This window comes from Tamandua tetradactyla, chromosome 1 (genome assembly GCF_023851605.1).
Source record: "Tamandua tetradactyla isolate mTamTet1 chromosome 1, mTamTet1.pri, whole genome shotgun sequence".
Taxonomy (NCBI): domain Eukaryota; kingdom Metazoa; phylum Chordata; class Mammalia; order Pilosa; family Myrmecophagidae; genus Tamandua; species Tamandua tetradactyla.
Genome location: NC_135327.1, coordinates 31,666,196 through 31,687,416, shown reverse-complemented (window position 1 = coordinate 31,687,416; position 21,221 = coordinate 31,666,196). Strand labels below are relative to the sequence as shown.

The 21,221-nt window shown below is 42.1% G+C and overlaps 1 long non-coding RNA gene across 2 annotated transcripts; it reads left to right on the top strand.

Annotated features, from left to right (window-relative positions):
* The first annotated feature begins 1,191 nt into the window (after positions 1 to 1,191).
* On the top strand, positions 1,192 to 20,542 carry LOC143644532 (uncharacterized). Of its 2 annotated transcripts, none has more exons than XR_013156749.1 (4): positions 1,192 to 1,451; positions 4,469 to 4,695; positions 18,499 to 18,596; positions 18,951 to 20,542. It is a non-coding gene; the product is annotated as an uncharacterized LOC143644532 (long non-coding RNA). The 2 variants fall into 2 exon arrangements; XR_013156746.1 differs by lacking the exon at positions 1,192 to 1,451 and adding an exon at positions 3,429 to 3,889.
* Positions 20,543 to 21,221: the final 679 nt, after the last annotated feature.

Genomic DNA, 21,221 nt, shown 5'->3' with positions numbered 1-21,221 from the left:
AGTTTTAAAGCTGAGTAACATGTACCCCCTTCCGCCCCCCCATTAAAACTGATATTCTGTAAGTAAGAAAGAAGAAATTGGTTATGGGGCAGGCTTAGAGTAGACTGTCACTTGGAGGACTCTTCAAACAAAACGAACAAAACCCTAATTTTTTAAAAAACCTAGTTTTGGGTGCTGGACCAGTGCTTCAGTGGCAAAATTCTTGCCTGCTGTGCTGGAGACGGGGGTCCCATTCCCGGAGCCTGCCCACGCCAAAACAAACAAAAACAAAAACAAACAAAAAACTAATTTTGCAAAACAACCCTACTCAATAATGTATATGAGCAACTTTTATTTATAACCAGTCACCACATAATAAAATGATGATCATCATATATCATGATATATCATATATGATTATCTTATATTAAGGAGTGTGCCTGTGTGTGTGTGTGTGTGTGTGTTCCAAAATGGGCAGCATCATTCTTATTGGATCATCTTTAGTACTTTTCTCCTGGGAGTTTTAAATGAATTAGGTGTATCTTTGTCAGCAGCTCAGTCTCTATTAGAATCGGAGCTAAGTAGGAGACTCCTGAGAACTAAACGGAGAGCTTCAGTAGGAGTTTCTTAAATCTGAAATACAGTGTCTAGACCAAGTTCAACTTCATTAGCGATTTGCAGAGAGATTTATTGAGCCAAAGGGAAGACCTCTCTGAACTGAGCGTGTCTACCTTGATTTAAGTAACTCAGCCACTGCGTTTGAGTGGCGGTTGGGTTCAGGTCTGAACCGATTTCTTTGTGAGGAGTCAGCCATTATTAGCTGGAAGAAAGGGTGCAGATGAGGCAAAGGACTGGGAACTGAGGCTGCTGAGGAGAGCTGGGGCAAGACTGGGCAGGGTCTTGGGTGCCGATTAGCACGCTGGGAGTTTTAGGCTGTGGTTCTGGGGCTGCAAACTCAGCTGCCTCCGGGGGCCAGGCAGCAAGATGGGCGCACATCTGAGGTTGGCCGGGCAGAGAGCAAAGCTCCCAGGGAGACAGTCTCTAGAAGCTCCAGTCAACTGATTCCACGGTGTGACTGCAGAGCCAGCTAGTGGGACTTTTTCAGGAGGAGCCTAATGTCTGAATTTCATGTGAGATTCTACAGATTGGGTAACGCTGGGTCTCGTTTCCTGATGCTGGGTCAAGTGCTGTTCTAATGTGGCCACAGTTGGTCATGTGGAGATGAGGTTTGGGAGCAGAGCTCCTCTACCTCCATCCCGCCCCATCCCCTGCGCCCCTACGCTGCCTCCTCCACCCTGAAGACAGCCGTAGAAGCTTCCAGAGGAAGCTCTAGAGTGGAGAGCGGCGAGGGGCAAAGGAGGCAAGTGGTATCAACTGCAGGCTGGAGAGCCAGGGCGTGGGTCGGTGGGAGCTGAATGAAGGCGTGGCGGCGAGGATGGAGGGCTGGGTTGGATCCCGGAACAATTTCGCAGGTGAAATCATAGGATTGGTGACTGATTGCATCCAGAACGAGGTAGAGTCAGAAAAGTACAGGAAGCTAGGATTTCTGAGCGGGCTACCGGATGAGTGGTGAGGCCGATGTTGGAGCAAGGGGCCCAGGGGGTGGGGGGCGGGGGCAGGGTTTGGAGAAGGAAACGGGAATTTGAAGTAGAAGTTACCATCTGACTCTTGGTGGCCAAATCTGCCTCACAGGTGTGTTTTGTTGGCCACATGGGATTAAAATTTCTTTTAAATTAATGTCGGACTCTTAAAAAGATGTAAGAGTTTACATACAAATATAGATTTTCGGTTTCTGTTGAAAGTAAAATAACTCTGACAGTATTAGGCACGGGTAAAATCAATCCACTACTGGCGCTGGGGGTGGGGTTGGGGCTCGGGGGATGGAAAGAGGTGCCTGGATCCCCAGGGTTTATTTTACTCTCCTGGCTCCCATCGGCATTTGAACCTGGGCTCCCGCTGGAACTGCCTGTGCCGCCATGGAGATGGCTCAGGCAGGTGGGCAAGGGAATTGCAAAGGGACTTAGAAATGAACAGGGAGAAAGGAAAAGCAACAGGAGGTGGGGTGCCTCCTGCCCAGTGCTATCAAAGAGCCAAGCAGTGCAAGGGTTAAAAATGGGCTGTTTATATGAATTTGTGCTGCCGATTGGGGGTGTGGAGAGAGGGGAGATGATTTGTCAATGCCTGTTAAAGGAAGCCTGTGCCCACTCAAATGGTCTGCAGGGCTGCTTCTCTGTGTCTGCCCTAGAGAAATGAAATTCCCACACAAGTGCGTAGGAAGATAGGATAACAGGGGCTCTTTGTTGCATCATTGTTTATTATAATGAGGAATTAGGAGCAAAATAAATGTCTATCAATAGGGTTATAGGTAAATAAACCAAGGTATCCCTGAGTTGTGGAGACCCGAGAAACAGTTCGTAAGATAAGGTGCACTGAGGAGCTTGAAAACAAACCAACAACACATACTATGTCTCTCTCTCTTCTCGTGTGTGTGTGTGTGTGTGTGTGTTTGTGTGTGTGTGTACAGATATTCCTGTTAAAGTGGAAGCATCCCAAGACTGGGGATAAGTGGTTGAAAGTCAATTTGCCTTTATCTTAAGTTGGTAGTTTTTACTTTAACAAGGAAAGTACAGTGCTTTATCCCTCGTGCAATGAAAAATTTATTTAAGGCATAGGATAATGGATTGGCATTTAGCAAGGACTGTTTCAGCAGGGTAGTGGGAATGAAAAGCAGATTATAAAATATTGAGGAGTAAATGGGAGACAGAGAGGCAGAAGTTGTAGCCAAAGGAGAGGAACCTGAGGCTGCAGGATGGCCGGTGCGAGAGGAAAGTGATCAAGGGAGAATTTTTCGCTGGCCTGCTCTTCACAGGGGTGACCCAAAAGCTCCATAAAAGGGGTAGGGAATTTTGGCTTCTCCTAAAGTGGCATATTGTTAAGGTAGAGCATGGAAATAGTTTCTGAACCGAGGCCCTCCTATAATTTGTGTTTGGACTCTTCTGATGCAAACATTTCTGGAAGGAAATTGGTGGGACATTAAAATTGTTTGGTTGGTGGCATAGGACTTCAATCCCTGTATAAAGGGCTAAACATTCCTACGGGGGAAATGTTGCTTGAAATAAGATACAAAAAAAAAATGCCTACCAATAGTGAAATCATTAAATCTGTTATAACGATATATGAGATGGATTATTAGGTAGCTAATACAAATTATGTTTTGTTTTGTTTTTAAATTTATTTTAAGACATGGGAAAATGATGATATACAATGTTTCAAAAAACCATGCTGCCAAACTTTTTTATGCCATTTGACTTATTTACAGTTGTAAAATAAAGCATATATGCATAAGAAAAAAGAAGGAAAAACATGAAATTGTTTATAGTGATTCTCCACAGGTGTTGGGAAAATTGATGACTTTATATTCTGTGCATTTTGTTGACACAACAATTTTCTAGTGAAAATATTATTGTTGTATAATTCCCCCAAGGAACTGTTTTTAAAAACGTAGTTTGAAAATCATTTATGAGGAAAGACAGCCAACAAAGGATTCCTGTTTGGCCAGGAGTCAGGCAGGCCCAAGCAGCTCAGGCTTGGACTTTTGGGACTTTTTCCCTTTTTGCCCAAATGTTAAATCCCAAGCTTCTCCAGTTAAAAAGACCTTGAATGATCAACTTCCTCCTCCCTTGGTGACAAATGTCAACTCCTTCCTCTTCCCAACCTAAGTGACTGCTGTGTGTTCTTAATTTGCAATAGAAAACACAGAACTATAGCGAGCTAGTAACAGATTTGGCCCCTGACCCCTCAGGCTGACCCTGAAAAAAGTTATGTAACACGCATGGAGAAAAACTCTGCGCCTTTCTCTCATGCTGAATCCTCTCACTTCCACCAATATGGCAGGAAGTAACGCCGCCTGGTGAGTAAGCCTGTAAACCCTAGACTCAGAGAGGCCTTTTTGGAATCCTTACTTTTCTAATTAACAGCTGTGTGGCTTCTGGCAAATTTCCTAACTTCTCTGTACTGCAATTTCTCATCTGTAAAAAGAGGACAAAGATTTCTCAGCCTCCTTGGGTTGCCCTCGAGACTAAATGGGATAAAATGCAGAGAATGGAACACAGCAGTCACTGAATCAGTGGTTTTAGTCTCAGGTTATCTGATTTTATTTTCTTCTCGTCATACCCTCTGGCCATAGTTCAGGAGGTGAAGTAAGAAAGGATGGTTTGGGGAGAAAGAGACAAAATCTGTAGATTCCACGTGGGAATTTGTTGAGCTATAATACCTTCCAGGCTGTGTGCTTAGGTCCCGTTTCAGGCATATGATCATATTTCACCTGGATTATATTATCCTGACACGTTTTATTCAAATAAGCCCTGAAAACAGCTACTTCCTACCACCCTCTTCAGTAGCCTCACTAATCCAGGCTACCATCCCCTCAAATTAAGTGACAACAATAGCCTTCTCCCTGACCTCCCCACTTTCATTCTTCCCCTTTTAGTGAACTCTGGAATCATCCAAAGTAAGAGAAGAACCAGAGAGCGATGGGTGGTGAAAGGCCTGGTAACTTTGTAGTCAGGGATACCCGGGTCAAGTCCTGCCTTGGTCCTTTACCCACCTGCCAACAGTCACGTCGCAGCAGTGGCAATGGCCCTGGCTCCTGGCTCTGCAGACCACACTGCGGGGCAATGAGCATCTGTGTGCAACGGGCAGCCTCTGCATTCCTAGGTAAGCCCCTCTCACGTGGGTCTTTAAGAGGTACCCGCTATTGAGAATCATCCTTCCTGCCTCCTTTATTCAGCACCATAAGACAGAAATTCCACCAGATAATGAAATCTATCTTATGGATAGATTTGGGGACCACAATTTCAGAAAACATAATATGCAGCTGGAAATATTTTCTTTGCATATGTTATAAAGCCAATCTTAGAGTTAAGTGAAGGTCCGCTCTTCCCTTGCTTATATCTACCAAGGGTGAGTTTTGTTGTTGTTAACGAATGTATCAAAATGCTCATGTTTTATTGATCTGCGTCATGGGGGGAGGAGTTGTGGTTTTAATACCATTTTTTGAGACAGTGAAAAGCTGTGCTTCAAAATGAAACTAGAATCACTGGACTCCTTCATCAGGAATTCATTGTGTTACACTGATTTTATGGAAGGATTACATTTTGGTTTAACCCTTTTGGGGTGCCATTCAGCTAACTTTAAAGTTTTAGTTTGGTTGTTTATTTCCGCATTCTACTAATTTATTAAGGACTTTTACAAAAATGGCAAAGCACTGTATATAAGGCTTCACTGCAGTGTTATCTAAAACAGTGTGATCTGTAGAAATTCCATGTACAGTGAAAAGAAAATGACTTAGCCAAAGATTGTACATCGACACAATGAGATATCCTGCAACCATAAAAAGTAGAATCAGGTAGTATGTGAAAAAAACATAAGGGGACTGTATATGATATAAGTTTACTATGCACACAAAGCGTAGTACAAAATAGTTTGCATTTAATCAGGCAGTCCATGAGCATTTATTGAGTGCTTACTGTTCACGTTAATAACTATGAAATAATTGCTATAAAAAAACTGAAAGGACCGTGTAAATATAAGATTCTGTCAGGGGGATGAGATTATGATGAATTTTTCTTTTTTTTGCCTTTTCCCCCTAAAATTTTTTAAAATATTGTTTCATAGCAAAAAAAGCAAAGTAATATCTGAAACGGCATAATGATAAAAGTTAGAAATGCTCTCTTTGTGCTAACCTTGTTCCAGGCATGGCTCTGAGCTGTCTGTGGGTAGGAACTGATTTACTTCTATGACAACAGATTTATCATTATCATCACTCCTATTTTACAGTGAAAAAATTGAGGCACAGAAATGTTTCACATGAAGCTCAAAGTCTTCGAGCTAGTTCATAGGAGAGCTGAGTTTCCAAAATCCATCTAACTAATCCAAATTTATAGCCCACAGGGTATAAAAACACAATTATGCATGTGGGATCTGCTATAGTATTTTCTTGACATTTAGCCTCTTGAGCAGATGGCTCTTCAACTATACTGGAATTTTCCCTGCTTTTCTTGTTTACCACTTCCCCAGACGTTGATTCAGTTTTTTGATAGAGAAACCGATCAATTCTGCTCTCATAAAAGAGAGCAGGAATTGGATTGTCCATTTCAGTTTTTCAAAGTTGTCTGTCAATTCTCTGGGACTTTCATAGAGCTCTCTGTGTGCCTTCTGTTCCAAATTGGAGTAGCTGGTGCCAACCCAGTTCAGAAGACGAGCAAGCACTTGAGCGGAGAAGGCAGTGATAAAAACAGGAAAGTACTTCACCCTGGAACTATTCTGGGAAACCAAGTTTGAATAATTGCTTCATGTTCAATTGAACACAAGTTCACTCCCAGGTTGACTCATATATGTAAATACTCATGATGGCATCATACACACGCCCACACACACACTCACACACACACGTGTGCATGCACACACACAATCAGTCCCTCTTGGCTTCAGAGACCTGAGTTCATCATCAGCCTTGATGCTTCTCTTTCTCTTATACCCCACACCTAATCAGTAGCAAACCCTGTTTGCCCTATCTGATCACTCCTCCCTCTCTACAGCACCGCCCGGATCAAATTCCAGTCGTCTCTGAGCTGTATCATAGGAATAGCCTCCTACCTGCTCTTCCTGTCTCCTCCACTGGAAAGTTTTGAGTAGGGTTGTGATATGATCTGACTCACGTTCTGAAAGAATCAGCCTGGCTGCTGTATGGAGAACACACTGGAAACCTGCTGCTTTCTCTAGACCCTGTTCTAGCTGATTTTTCCCCTTCACAATGTTTAAAGCAGGTGTTTCCCAAGAATTTAGCTTCTGGCTCAACTCAATGCCCTACAGAGCCCATGAAAAGATCCCTAGTGTGTGGGATCACTAGTTTCAACACATTTAGGGATACGGGCCTCGATTTTCAACAGGCCATTTTATGGCAGGATTTCTCAGAGCTTTTAAAATATTAATGTGCCCAGTGAATCCCCAAGAAGACAACGGGAATTGTTTCCCAAACTCTGCAGTCCCCTCAGATACCCACTGGGCTTGTGCCCTCACTTCATTCAAGCCCATACTCAAATGTGACCTCCTCAGAGAAGCTGCCACTGACCGCTCTACACTTCCAATCTCCCTTCCCTGACTTATTTTGCTTTGTGACATTTAAGTTTATGTTGTGACTCCACATAAATAAATATAAATCTCTTTATCTATTTCCTCAAGTACTTATTATCTGACCACCCCCTAAAATTATAAGTTCCAGGAAAGCCAGAACTTTTTCTGTCTTGCTGTCTGGTGTATTTCCAGTTTCTAGAACAAGGCCTAACATACAGTAGTCACTCAATAAATATATGTTGCACGAGTACGTGTGCGTTCACTTTCCATTGCTGTGTAACAAATTAACCACAGATGCAGCATTTTGAAACAGCCACCACTTATCGCATAGTTTCTATGGGTTGGGTTTTGGGGAGTGAGTTAACTAGGTCTTTTGCTCAGGGCCTCACTAGGCTGAAGTCAAGATGTTGGTCAAGCCTGCAGTCCCACCTGCAGCACAGGGTCCTCCTCCAAGCTCATTGGTTGCTGGCAGAACTCAGTTCCTCATGGTTGTGGAACTGAAGCTCTCAGCTCACATGGCCTCTGTACAATGCAGCAGTTTGCTTCTTCAGGGCATCTGCTGCTACTTCTTGAGTTTAGGGCAAGGGCTCTCCTGATTAGGTCAGGCCCACCCAGGATAATTTCCCTTTTGATGAAGTCAAAGGCAACTGATTAGGGATCTTAATCACAAAGTTCCTTTTCCTTGGTCATAGTAAGTAACCTGATCATGAGGGTGACCTGCCATTATGATCACAGGGGAGGGAATGACACACTGGGGGAAAGAATTTCAATGGTCATTTTAGAATTCAGCCTACCACAACACAAAAATCTTTTCTGTCCCCCAGAAAACCTTGTAGGGATTGGCGTCCTCTAGAAAACACTGAGAAATGTACTTTTCCAACACAAGTCTTCCAACTGCATGTCTTCACCTAGGACGTCCTGGAGCTGTCTCCAGGGGTAGTGCAAACAAGCAGAACTCTGTGAGAATTGTTTTGAAGTGAGAGGAAGCCCCATTTTGGGGGAGACGGGTGGAAGGGAGGCACAGCAGTACTCCATTCCTTACATTTTATCTATGTTTCCCTAACTTCCAATATTTTGAGAACCTGGAAATCTGTATTTGCATATGAATTCTTCTGGTATTTAACTCTTGAAAATGAATTCAAATTCTAACAGAATGTTATAGAGCAATACTGTCCCCTCTTCCCTAAAATGCAAGTCTTCAGGCTACATTTGGGAGGTTGCATTTGAAAAACCCTTGCCGGGACTATCACTCTCCTTTGAAGGCTACTGGATTTGTACTTTCATCTTGGCACTTTTCTCCCAGGTGTAGTTCACACTTCTGCCTCTCGCATGAGAGCCTCATGTTGCTCATCGAAATGTTTCTTGAGTTCAGGACAGAATGTCTAGAACCTGATGTGTCTTATTGTCACCTTTTCTCCAGATAGCTCTTCTTTCCTCGCAAGGTGAAGGGTGCTGGCGTCCATCTGGTCACCCAACTTCAGATTTGAGTGAAGTTTTTCACCCTCCTTCTCCCAGTTACTTTCATAACATCCAATTGGATGGGCTGAAACAATTGTGCTTTGAAAAAGCTGCCTGGACGAGAAAGGGGGAAAATTCAATTTCCCCATTTGGAGAATTCCTAATAGTCTCACAAGCAGTGGGGACAACCGAATCAATAGGTCAAGCCTTCAATCTTGGGGTTTGTTCATATGAAACTTATCCCCGCAGAGGATAGGCTAAGCCTACTTGAAATCAGGCCTAAGAGTCACCCCCAGAAGGCCTCTTTTGTTGCTCGGGTGTGTGGCCTCCCTCTCTCTCGGCCGGCATGGTGGGCAAACTCCCCGCCCTTCCCCTCTCTGCATAGGACATGACTCCCAGGGGTGTAGGTCTCCTGGCGGCATGGGACAGAGATCCTAGAATGAACTGGGACTCGGCATCAAGGGATTGAGGGGATCTTCTTGACCAAAGTGGGGAAGAGAGAAAGGAGACAAGGTAGTGTGTCAGTGGCTGGGGGATTTAGGGCAGAGTCGGGTGCTTGTTCTGGAGGTTGTTCTTGCGCATTTTATGGGTACCCCCTTTTTGATTTGGGGTGTATTGAAGAGGCTGGAGGGAGGTGCTGGAGGCTGTAGAGCTGTGTTCCAGTGGTCATGTTCCTTGAAGGTGCATGTTCATGGTGTGGCTTTCGCAGTTTGACTGTGTGATTGTGGAAGCCTTGTGTCCAATGCTCCTTCTATCTATGGTGTTGACAGATGAGTGACAAATAAAAATAAATTGATAGGACGGGCAACAGTGGCTCAGTGGCAGAGTCCTTGCCTGCCATGCCAGAGACCCAGGTTCGGTTCCTGGTGTCTGCCCATGTTATAAAAAAAGAAAAAGAAAAAGAAAAAGATAGATAATAGGGGGAACAGATGTTGGAATGAAATGAGTAGATTGAAATACCAGTGAACAATGAAAGGGAGTGGTAAAGGGTATAGAAAAAATATAGGGGGAACAAAGGTTGAAGTCTTTGGAGTGATGGAAGTGCTGGTGGTCGGTGGGCGGGAAGGGTGAAGGGTGTGGTACGTATGAGTTTTTTCTTTTTATTATTTCTTTTTCTTGAGTGATGCAGATGTTCTGGGAAATGTGGCGATGAGTGTGCTACTGTGTGGTGACACTGTGAGCCATTGAGTGCACACCATGCACAGAGCGTTTGAATGTTAAGAATGTTCATGTTTGTATGTTGTTTTGGTTTGATAATACAAAATAAATTTTGAAAAAAAGAAAAAAAAAGCTGCCTAGAGCCTTCTCCTAGCAGGGCCATCAGGGTTCATCTTTGGGGAGGTTTTTTTTTTTTTGTTTAAATCTCGTTAATGGAACTTTAATTATAGAATCAGAAGCCTATCCAGGAGTAAAGTGACAAGCTAACCTGCTTTAAGGAGCAGTAGAAAAACCTGTCTTATGATTTGATGCTGTCACTTCTCCACTGAACATGTTCTAGCACCTTCCATTAAATTTAGGCTAACCACTCAGGTCTTGCCAAGACTGCAAGGCCTTTTTAGTTGCTGCCAACCTCTGCATGTTATCCCGCTCCTCTCTCTCTTTTCTTTGCCCTTGGCACTGGCCCTTTTGAATATGTCAGGTGTACATTTACCTCAGAGCTTATTTTTTTTAAAATTGTGAAACATAATATATATACAAAAAGCGATAAATTTCCAAATTCATTTTAAAAAGTAGCTATAGAACAGATTTTAAAGTTTGGTATGGGTTATAGTTCCACGATTTTTCACTGTTTCTTCTAGCTGCTCTAAGACATTGGAGATTAAAAAAAAATCAATGTAATGATTCAGAGTCACACTCATTTGTTAAATCCTGTCTTCTCTCTGTTACACTCCTCTTTTATTTATTTTTTTGTGAAAAATATATACAAAAACAATAAATTTCAAAGTGTACTGCAACAATTAGGTGTAGAACAGATTTAAAATTTTGGTATGGGTTAAAATTTCACAAGTTTAGGTTTTTATTTCTAACTGCTCTAAGGTACTGGAGCCTAAAAGAAATATCAATATAATGATTCAGTACTCATACCCATTTATTAAAGCCTACCTTCTCTATATAACTCCACCATCACCTTTGATCTCTCCTGCTCTTTAGGGGTATTTGAGTTATGCCCATTCTAACTTTTTCATGTTGAAAGGGGCTGTCGATAATATGGAATAAGGGGATGGAACTATCTGATATTCTGGAAAGGCTGGCCCCTCTGTACCTCAGAGCTTTTATGCTGGCTTTTCCTTGTTTGGAATGCTTTTCTCCCAGGTATTAGCATGACTTACTCTTCATATTATTCAGTTCTCTGATCAAATGTACCTTACATTTTATATTTCTTTTTATTGTATATATTTCCTTGATATAACTAGAGTTACTCACACAGCTTCTAAGTGACTGAGATTTGAATCTATACCAGTGGACTCCAGAGTCCAAACTCTCTCTTTTTAAAATATTTTTATTGTAAGCAACAAACCACCATACAAACGTTCTTGACATACAAACATTCTATACATGGTGTACAATCAGTGGCTCACAAAATCATCACATAGTTGTGTATTCATCCCCATGATTATTTTGTTGAACATTTATTTGCATCTCTCCAGCAAAAGAAATAAAAAAGACAAAAGAAAAAACATATACATGCCATACCCCTTACCCCTCCCTCTTACTGACCACTAGTATTTCAATCTACTCAATTTATTTTAACCTTTGTTCCCCCTATTGTTTATTGTTTATCCATATTTTTTACTCATCCAGAGTCCAAACTCTTAACCGTTAAATTCTACTAAACACCAGAGACCTTTGAACTTTTCTAACCTTTAAAAACTTTAATAAGAAATACATCTTGAATCTATATACACACATTTATAATCACTAAGCAATATCATCCATACCCATTCCATCCCATCCCACCCCATTCTGCTCTATTCTATTCCATACGCTGGATCAGAATTGATAGGGGGCTCCCAGTTTGAAATAAAAACCAGAGCTAAAAACCAATGACTTATCTTGAGGATTAATAAAGTACATAGCTCTGATCTGCCTGGGAAAGTTAAGAAAGTGAGTATAAAGGATAAAATGAGCCACTTCTTTTTATCTTTCAGGGATTTTAATAAAACATTGTTAATTCACCTTATTCCCCCAGAGGGTGTATTTCAATGACATCAACACCAAAAAAGCAGACTATTTTGCCTCTTTGGGAGGCTGTTTTATTGCTCTCTGTAGTGTATTGGGGCAGAGTAGACACTCAATGAATGTTTGTTGCATGAGTCAAAGGATCAGACTAGGGCATCTCTCAGTCTTGTCTGCTCTAATGTTCCTTAAGTCATTTAAGGAAGAAGACTGCAAAATATCCCTTTGTTTTTTTTGCAGTATTAATAGCAAAAGAACATCCTAGAATGGCCATTTCTTGGACAATAAGCAGATTTCCAGGCTTGCTCTCTTAGGCCTCTGTGGCACTGAGAGATTAAAGAAAAATGCTCCCCCCAGCGCCTTTTTTTGCCCAATCCCAGTATTTCCTGTCCTGTCTTGTGGTTGACTTAAAACATTCGTGACTCCCGCCTCCCACTTTCTCACCATCTCTTCTTCATGGTTAAAGAGGCTATAAATTTGCAAAGGAAATGATTAAGTAAATCCAAAGATCTTGGCCAGGGGACTTGGTTTTTCAAGGCCTTGGTGTTGGAGAGCTGAAGAAATCTGTACGATGAAGGATTTGCACATGAGTTTTTGCCTTAGTCAGGGCCGGTGCATAGTTTCCTGTTTTTGTATTCTCAAAACTGCTAAGCTACTTGTGAACAACTGGCCAGCAAAGATAGGGAGGGGGTGGGGGTTGTGGAAAGAGGTTTGTGAGCCAAGAGGGGAGGAGAAAGGCTGTTCCTCTCTCGGTTCTGGCAGAATTATTGTGAAAGTGGAGAGATTACAGAAAAGCAATGAAGTGGAGACTTGGACAGAGTCTAGGCAATGAAGTTCGAGTTTTAGGTGGAAAAGGGGAGAAAAAACAAATTCTAGCAGGAATTTTAATGGGCTGACAGACACTCAAAGCCTAGTTGAATCTCAAACTATATTGATAAGTACGTGCACTTATTAGGCACTTATTATGTGCCAGGCACAATGCCAACTGCTTTGCATGGAATATATCATTAAATACTCAGCGTCTCCTGAAAGTGGGTACCACTATCGCCTCCATTTTATGCTTAGGAAAGTGAAACTCAAAGAAGGTAAGTAACTTGCCCAAGTCCAGCCAGCTGGCAAGTAGCAGACCTGGGATTCCAACCAAAGCCATTTGGATCCATAACCTTTTCTTTCTTTTTTTTTTTTCACATGGGCCGGTACCGGGAATCGAACCCGGGTCTCCAGCTTGGCAGGCGAAAACTCTGCCTGCTGAGCCATTGTGGCCCACCCCAGAGCCTGTGTTCTTACTAGTCAGTTTCCAAGATAAATAAGGTGGCAGAGTTGTCACCATGACCATGACATATGTGTTCATTTATTCTGACCCAGGGTATGGGAATAGGGCCTTCACCAAGGTTAGTCCCAGACTTTTTTTTTTAATGCAACTTTATTGCAATATATTCACACAGCATACAATCCATTCAATGACTTACAGTATTATCACATAGTTGTGCATTCATTACCACAAGTCTCAAACATTTTCATTACTCCAGGAATAAAATTAAAAAAAAAAGAAGACCCAAAACAACCTGTATCCCTTATCCCCCCATCACTGATTTACTAGCATTGGTACCGTACATTTGTTACTGTTGATGAAAAAGTATTGCGATACTACTGTTATCTATAGTCCATAGTTTGCAGTAGATGCGTTTTCCACCAGATGCGTTTTCCACCATATACCATTTTATTATTAACTTCTTATACTGTGCTGGGCATTTGCTTATTTGCTCTCATATCCTCCTTCTATACTTGCATGGCAAATTGCACTCCCCAGGTTCCATTGCCAACCGGCTTCTGGTTAGGTTCAGCTAATGGGAGACACTGACACCAAGGTATTTTTCCTGCCCTCTCCCCTCAACAGAAAGGAAGTGTTCCCAGATTACCCCCTCTGGCCCCAGCTACCCTTACGTGGTTCCCACAGGGCACCCAGTTTCCCTGGTTCTGGTAATGTCATCCCTTCCATTTGTCCATCTAGCCCTAATGGTGGTAGCAGCCTTATTCTGTTTATAATCTCTGGGTGACTTCACTGTCCCATGTTTGCCTTTTCACTCTCCCAACACCTTTTCAACTAGGGCCCCATATTAATTTCCCGTATGAAGCTACCTAGCATGTGCTAGCGAGACACAGACCCTGAGACATGAACTTGGAGGCAGGTAGTTTGTTTGGGATGTGATTCCAGGAGAGCTAATAAGAAGTCACCAAAGAGGTTGTTAATAAATATTACTACTGTGGGCAACTAGTACAGACTTGCCAGGGAACCTGTGGGTACACGTTCAAGACACCTCCGAACTGTCCCGTGGAGGGGATGAGGAAGCTGAGAGATTCATCTGCTCTCTCCCACCCCTCATTGGTTAAGGGTTGTCCTTGGAGGCATAATATTTCAGACATTTCCAGAAAGTCTCACATATGGAGTGAGGAAGCTCCCACAGCATTGAGGAGAAAAGCCAAGGAAGAACAGACCTTTCAGTGGGAGGCTGTCCTTCTGCAGGTGAACTCAGAGGTGGCCTGAAGGGGCATGGGTCAGGCCATCACGAACATCTGTGACCTTGGTGACCTTGGTGACCTTGGTGACCTGGCTACTATCTAAGTGGTTTACAACCAAGGAATGCCAAAGGCTCCTCCTCTTCTCCAGAAATTCTGCTCTCCTTTAGAATGTGATGGGGACCAGGGAAAATCATTTCCATTTTTCTTCTCTCCTGTGTCTTTTCTTGGATGAATTATCCAGCCAACTGGTCACCTGGATGGGGCAAAACTAGGGCCCAGTTAAGGATATTTCAAAGATTGGGTGGCCTTCAAATCCATCAAAGAGAAGACACATCTTTCACTTTGGGCAGGTGCCATCTGTATCCTTATAAACAACGTTTGCTAAGCACTTATTACCTGTCCCCTTGTGGACTTAAATGCTATCAGTTCATTGTCTCATCTGCTCTTCTCAGCAACTCTCTGACATAAGCTCCAGTATTATTCTTATTCTACAGAGGAGCAAACTAAGGCTCCAAGAGGTGACGTAACTTGCTCAAGATCTCACAGCTTTGGGGGATAATGAGGCCAAATCTTGAATCTACATGTATGACACTGGAAATAACATTTAAGAATCCTTTAAAAAGTCAGAGCCATTTAGAGGTTTTATCTAAACGAGGATTTCTTATCAATATAATCTTTAAAGAAACTTAAAAGGAAAGGACAAGTCTTTAAAATATCTCACAGACATAGCTCAAATAGAGTCAAGAGGCTACTCTGGAGGTCACTCTTATGCAAGCTTCAGTTAGACATTATACCTACTATAACTCGCCAACCCCCAGCCAAAACCATTCCAGCCAATCCTAAAGAAGACCTACAGCAATATATAAGATTCTACAAACAGTGCGCACACGAGGGTAACTTCCCAGAAACCTATACCCTTCAGATGGATCCCTGGGCCAGATAAGTTCTGAAACCTAGAGGGACCAGCCTCTCCAGGACACCAGCTAGTTCCATCTCTCTACCCCTTATCATTAACAGCCCCTTCCAACATGAAAAGTTAGAATGGGCATAGCTGAAATACCCCTAAAGAGTGGGATAGAAAGATCAAAGGTAATGGAGTTATACAGAGAAGTTAGTGTTTAACAATGAATATGATTGCTGAATCATTAGATTGATATTTCTTTTAGTCTCCAATACCTTAGAGCAGCTAGAAGTAAAAACTTAAAATTGTGAAATTGTAACCCATACCAATCTCTGAAATCTGTTCTGCAACTAATTGTTGTGCTGTGCTCTGAAATTTATTGCTTTTTTGTATATATGTTATTTTTCACAAAAAAGAAAAAAGTTGATTATGATGATAAAAAAATATTTATTCCTTCTAGCCTCCTAGATGGAAAAACTTGAGAAGATGGTATGGTGGTCCATGACAAACTCTGGGATCTGTCCTGTAACTATGTGTTGAAGAGTGCTCTGAAAATTATTGCTTTCTTCTTTCGTTGCTTTATATATATATTATATTATACAATAAAAAAGTTAAAAAAATTCACAGATAGCTCAGGTCACTCAATAAATATTGGTTGAATTGAGTTTGTATTAGAACTTATCAAAATACAAATCTAACTCTGTCACCTCTCCAACTTCAACCTTTTATCTCCCTTCCCCACAGTTGCTTTCTCAGGGTTGCCATTCTCTGTGGCCTCTGTTTTTTTTAATTGCTGTTCCACTGGGAAACCCTTTGGCCAACTATTCATTGTTTGTGAGTTAGTTCAAATGCACCTCCTCAAATGGTCAACCCCCATCCCTGCAGTCTTGGGGCAGTGCCTTCCTCTGAGACCCACAACGACTTGCATTTACTTTTTGTCTGTCTTTCTCTTAGACATGAAAGGATATCTTTAAGAGATTAGGTTAGATTTTGACCTTTTCTCTGCTGTGTGCATCCTTCAGCAGTTGCTTTTCCTTTCCAAGGCTGAGTTATCTCATCTGTAAAATGCACGGTAAACTAGCGAATTCATGTGAAGCATAGCACTTGGCCTACAGTGAGTCTCCAAGTTTGCTGTTATTATCTTTGCATCTTCAGTCCCGATTATTGAGCCAGGTGATCATTGAAGTCATAGCTCTACCTAGACCAGTGACTCTCAAATCTTTTCCTGCATCAGAATCACCTTAGGGACTTGTTATAGCACAGGTTGATGAAGGCTGCCACTAAAGATTTTGAGTCAGTGAGTCTGGAGTGGAGCTTGAGAGTTTGCATTTCTAATAATGGCTAACAAGTTTCCAGGTGGTACTGATGCTCCTGGTCATGGGACTACACTTTGTGAACCCCTGGGCTGGTCAACTGGGAAGGGTAGATATCTGACTAGATTGAAGTGATCAAATGTTTGGAGCTAAAACTAGCTCATACTAGAGTATAAGTCAACCCAATTCCCAATGGATTTGACCATAGACTATTCATCCATCCATTTATCCATTCATCCAATATTTATTGAGTACTTACTCTGTTCAGGTATTGTGCTAGACACTGAGAATAGAGCAGTGAATGGTATGGACAGAAGGTCCCTGATCTTGATGAGCTCACCATCTAATGACGCTGCTGTGAATGGCAGGGTGCCATAATTGCACAAGTAGGTCAATCTGAATCGAAGAAGCAAGATTAGTTTGGGAAATGACTGTCTTAAAAATACTGAATCTAATAATTGCTTTCCTGGTTGTTGCATCATTGTAGTTGCCTTCTCAACATTGATTTCACCAGATGATAAATCTCATAATCCCTTTGCCTGGAATTGCAGCCATTGTTTATCACCCATCTGAGGATGAAGCAAATGAGTGGAATATGGCAGAACAGAGTCTTAAGGGATCAGAGCCAGGGCTGTGACATGAGATATTTTGAAATAATGAATTTGATGATGATAATGAAGATGTTGATGGTGATGATGATTAGCCAGAGCAGAGTTTCAGAGAATCAGAGCTGTGTGATGTGAAAAGATAAATGTCCTTATTGTTTACAACTATTATTAACAGTCAATTTGTGTAGGGGTTTTCTGTTGCTTGGTGCTTAAAGTTCCCTAGGATTCAATAGTTCTCATTTACTGTGTATTCTTTGGCAACCACTGTTCTAAGTGTTGGCATACACCATCTCACTCCACACTCACAACTACTTTAAGAAGTGGTTCTGTTAACATTGTATTGGGAGGAAACTGAGAAGTTAAGTCACTTGCCCTCTCATTGGGTGTGGAAAGGGTAAGAGGAAAACCTGCTTTATGGAGCATGATGGGACCAGTGAGTTTTACTTAAATGCTTTGTAATGACACCAACTTAAATGTTTTGCAATCACACCAGCTTTCTTTGAACTTCTTCCAAGATGAAGCAGATAAGAATGGCAAAATAAACAAACTGACCTTCTCTGTTTGGGAGGGCTGAGAATCATAGAAGGCAATGGGCTTGCCCAGTTTTGCCTTCTTGTTCTAGTTCTCTTCATTAACTTGACCACTTTCTAGAAGTTAATCAACTAACATGCCCCTCCTACAAGTTACTTTGGCCCAACATCCTGTTTAGGCAATCAAGGAAAGGGCCTAGCAAGACACTGTAAAACCCCAGGTCCTGGAGCTCCCCCATGTGGTCAGATTTAAACTAAAATGTGTCTCATTGAGAATAAATCACATCTGGAATGAGCTCATTCAACAGCAAACATTAGCAGAAATGGAGCTGGGGGCCATTTTGTCAAGAAGTGCTCGTCTGGAAAAAAAAAAGGCTATACATGTGTATTCCATTTCCACTTAATGAAATGCAACAAAGGAGGTGATTAAGTTGAGTTATGGGTATGCAGATTTAAATTAGACAGTGTATCCAGAAAGCATTTTATAAACTCGGGCGTGTAATAATGTAAGGCATTATTATTATCATTACTTTTGTGAAATTGGATAGCTTGTTATTTCTGCTATAGTAACCTAAAGGACCTGGGGTGGGAAGGACCAAAATGAGTGATTTTCTTGGGAAAGAAGACAGAGGCAAAAAGGTTAAATTCCCTGGAAAACCAATTTATGCAAAGGGCAGAATCCTGACTGGCATTCAGCCTGGCGCTCAAGATCTGAATTACAAATATACGGAATTTGCTTCTCAGTAAGTAATATTTTTCTTCCTAAGGGAGGCAGTAATTTCCAGTGAGCCAGTGTCACTTTATTTTCACCGATAGAGTGAACAAAATCCTGACCATAGAGGCACCTAATTCTACTCACAATGCAAATTGTCTTTCAGGCATAAGAAGGGACTTTGAGAAGGTGGGTGAAACCAACCCCGATAATCCTACGTTCTATAAGGCACGTTCCCCAGTACCCCCTGCTTCTGCAACTTGGGTGAGTTTAAAAGCTGAAATAAGTTTTCCTTTCTTTCTCTTTAAGGGACGTAGCATAGCTGATTTAATGTTTTAAGGCATAAGATCAATTTGGAACTCTTTGAGGTAGAAAATGGGATTATCAAGTATATACTGTATTAATCTGCTCCCTTCCAGGCACTTTTGAGGAGCCAGCAGGACATAGATTCTGGTTTCTGGAATATAATTTAATGGGACTCCAGTGCATCTGGACTGTTTGCAAACAAGGAAAATCCTGTATGTGTGTGTGTGTGTAAATCTCTGATAATTTGTTTAAATAGCAGGGCAGTAAAACAAAACACCAGCACTTTACTTTCTCTTTTCCTTCCCTTTTTAGCATTTATTTAGGTATGTGTCTCCTCCCCCAAGATGCTGATTTCTTGCAGAAAAGCAAGCTCTGGCCACTGCAGATAGCTACACTTTTGGGTGAATTCTGTTATGGATAGTATTCAAAAAGTCACCATCCGTTGAAAAGCAGAAGACTTTTTTTCTCCTTAGTAGGCCATTTCCGCTCCGTTGTTCAATTCTTGAAAGACCACTTCTTCTTGACATTGGAGAACACATGCTTCCCTGTGTACCTAAAAAGAAATAAATAAAAAAGTAAACAAGTGATTAAAATAAAATGATAAAAAGGCACCTTTAAACCTTCCTGAGGTTCTAATTTTTCTTTTGTTTGAGGGCCTCTTTTCTTTCCTTTTTAAAATGATCTCTTGCAAGTTTTGCTTTGCTTCTTTCCCTCTTTGTTTGTTCTGCCCCAGTGTCCTTTCTGGACTCCACATTTTGAGGAACTTCGTTCTCTCTGTGCATGCCAAAAAAGACTTTGCTGAGCTCACTTGGGGGAGTTTCTACTCCCTTTTTCCACAATAATTCAGCATTAGGGCATTAGGAAATTAGTATTTATTTTAACTGCATCAGGAATGGGCTTTCAGCTCAAAGATGGAGTTTCAGCTTGCTCCTTAGGCTAAAACTGGATTTAGACCAAGGAAGTAATTTCTTTTTTAGTTCCCTCTGGCATAAATGTTCTTGCCTTAAAAAAAAATAAGCAAGCAATTTCATTAAAGGATTGTTCACTATCTTGGCACAGAGGGATGGGAAACTGTTACAGAAACTGTTGGCATTCTTTGAGCAGAAAATCTCGGCACAGAACTTCTTCCCCTTCCCGGCCACCCCCACCTCCGCGGGGTTGTGGGGGAGGGGCTCTATCTACAGTAGTGACTCAACCCAACTACTTATTCACTGGATCTGTTTTTTCCCCTTCCTGCAGAGAGGGCATTTCTCATCGGGGCAAAAAGTCCCCGTGACCAGCAAGATGAAACTTGCAAATGATACTGTCACCTTTCTCCATTTACCAGGAGCTCACCAAAGGTTGCAATAGGCAACCCCCCCTGGTGTTTGGAGACAAAAGAAAGTCAACTGCTGTGGTTTTCTTGAATTGTCCCATGGTCTTATGATGGTGATGGGGGAGGGGATGTCAAACTCTCCCCCCTCCCCACCCCACTGAGGGCTTCTCCAAAGGGTTTTGTCCCAATTTTTGCCAAGTTAAGCATTCTGACAAGAAGTGGCATGAGACAATTAGCTGGGTTGACAACAGATGCATATAACCTCTGGCTGGGTCAGGGGGTCTGAAGAAGAAAAACTCTCTGGTCTTTTCTTTGAAATCTGGAATTCAGCCAGTTCAAGGTGGGCACTAGCAAGCCTCTGCAGCAAATGACCCCCAAATCTAGGTTTCTGAGATTTTTTTTTTTCTGAACACATTTTCCACATGCATTTTTGTAAATTCGCAGCTTTATTTGCCTAAGGTATAGCCTTGTCCCTATACTGTCTGTCCCGGGAGTATATATTCAATGTTAATTTCAGATGAATGCATGATGGATGGCATAGGTGATGGGTTTGTATGAACCTGTGAATATGTGGGGATCAGTGTTTGGTGACATGTATACTTGTATGTATATGATTCTGCGTATGCATATACATATTCTGATTTGTGTATAATGTATATTTATAAGTATGAATGTATGCATATATGGGTATAAATATGTACCTGAATGTACACATGTAGTGGACATGGCTTTGCACCCGTCTCCCAGCTGCTGTGAGTGTTGGCTGCTAAGGGATCCCGGCTGCCGTGGGCTTCTCAGCTCCATGAAGCAGCTGGCCCAGGAGGTTATGCCCCACCCATCTCCCAGGGCTGATGGGACTGATCAACAGCAGACACAAAAGGCCGGCCCTCCTGCTTTAAGGTGGACCAGCTCCGTGGTACAGTTCACACTCCAGAGACACTTGATACTTGACTCCAGCTGAGATGAATCCCCGCTTGGGGCCTTCTACCTTTCCCATCTTCCCCGACTCCCCTGCTCCTGGGAGCGCTCTCTCCACGGCTACATCGCATCCATCCGAATCTCTGCCTCAGTCTCTGCTTTAGGGAACCCAGCCTAGGACACAGCCATGTGAGCATGTACTGTGTGCTTATGTGTATATGCAAATATTCATGTAGATACGTTTGTATGGGGATGTAGTATATATATACAAGGAGATCTAGGAGGATTTGGGAGAGAGAAGGTGGAGGAAGAGCACTGCTTTTACAATGTGGAAGATAAAGGCGTCTCAG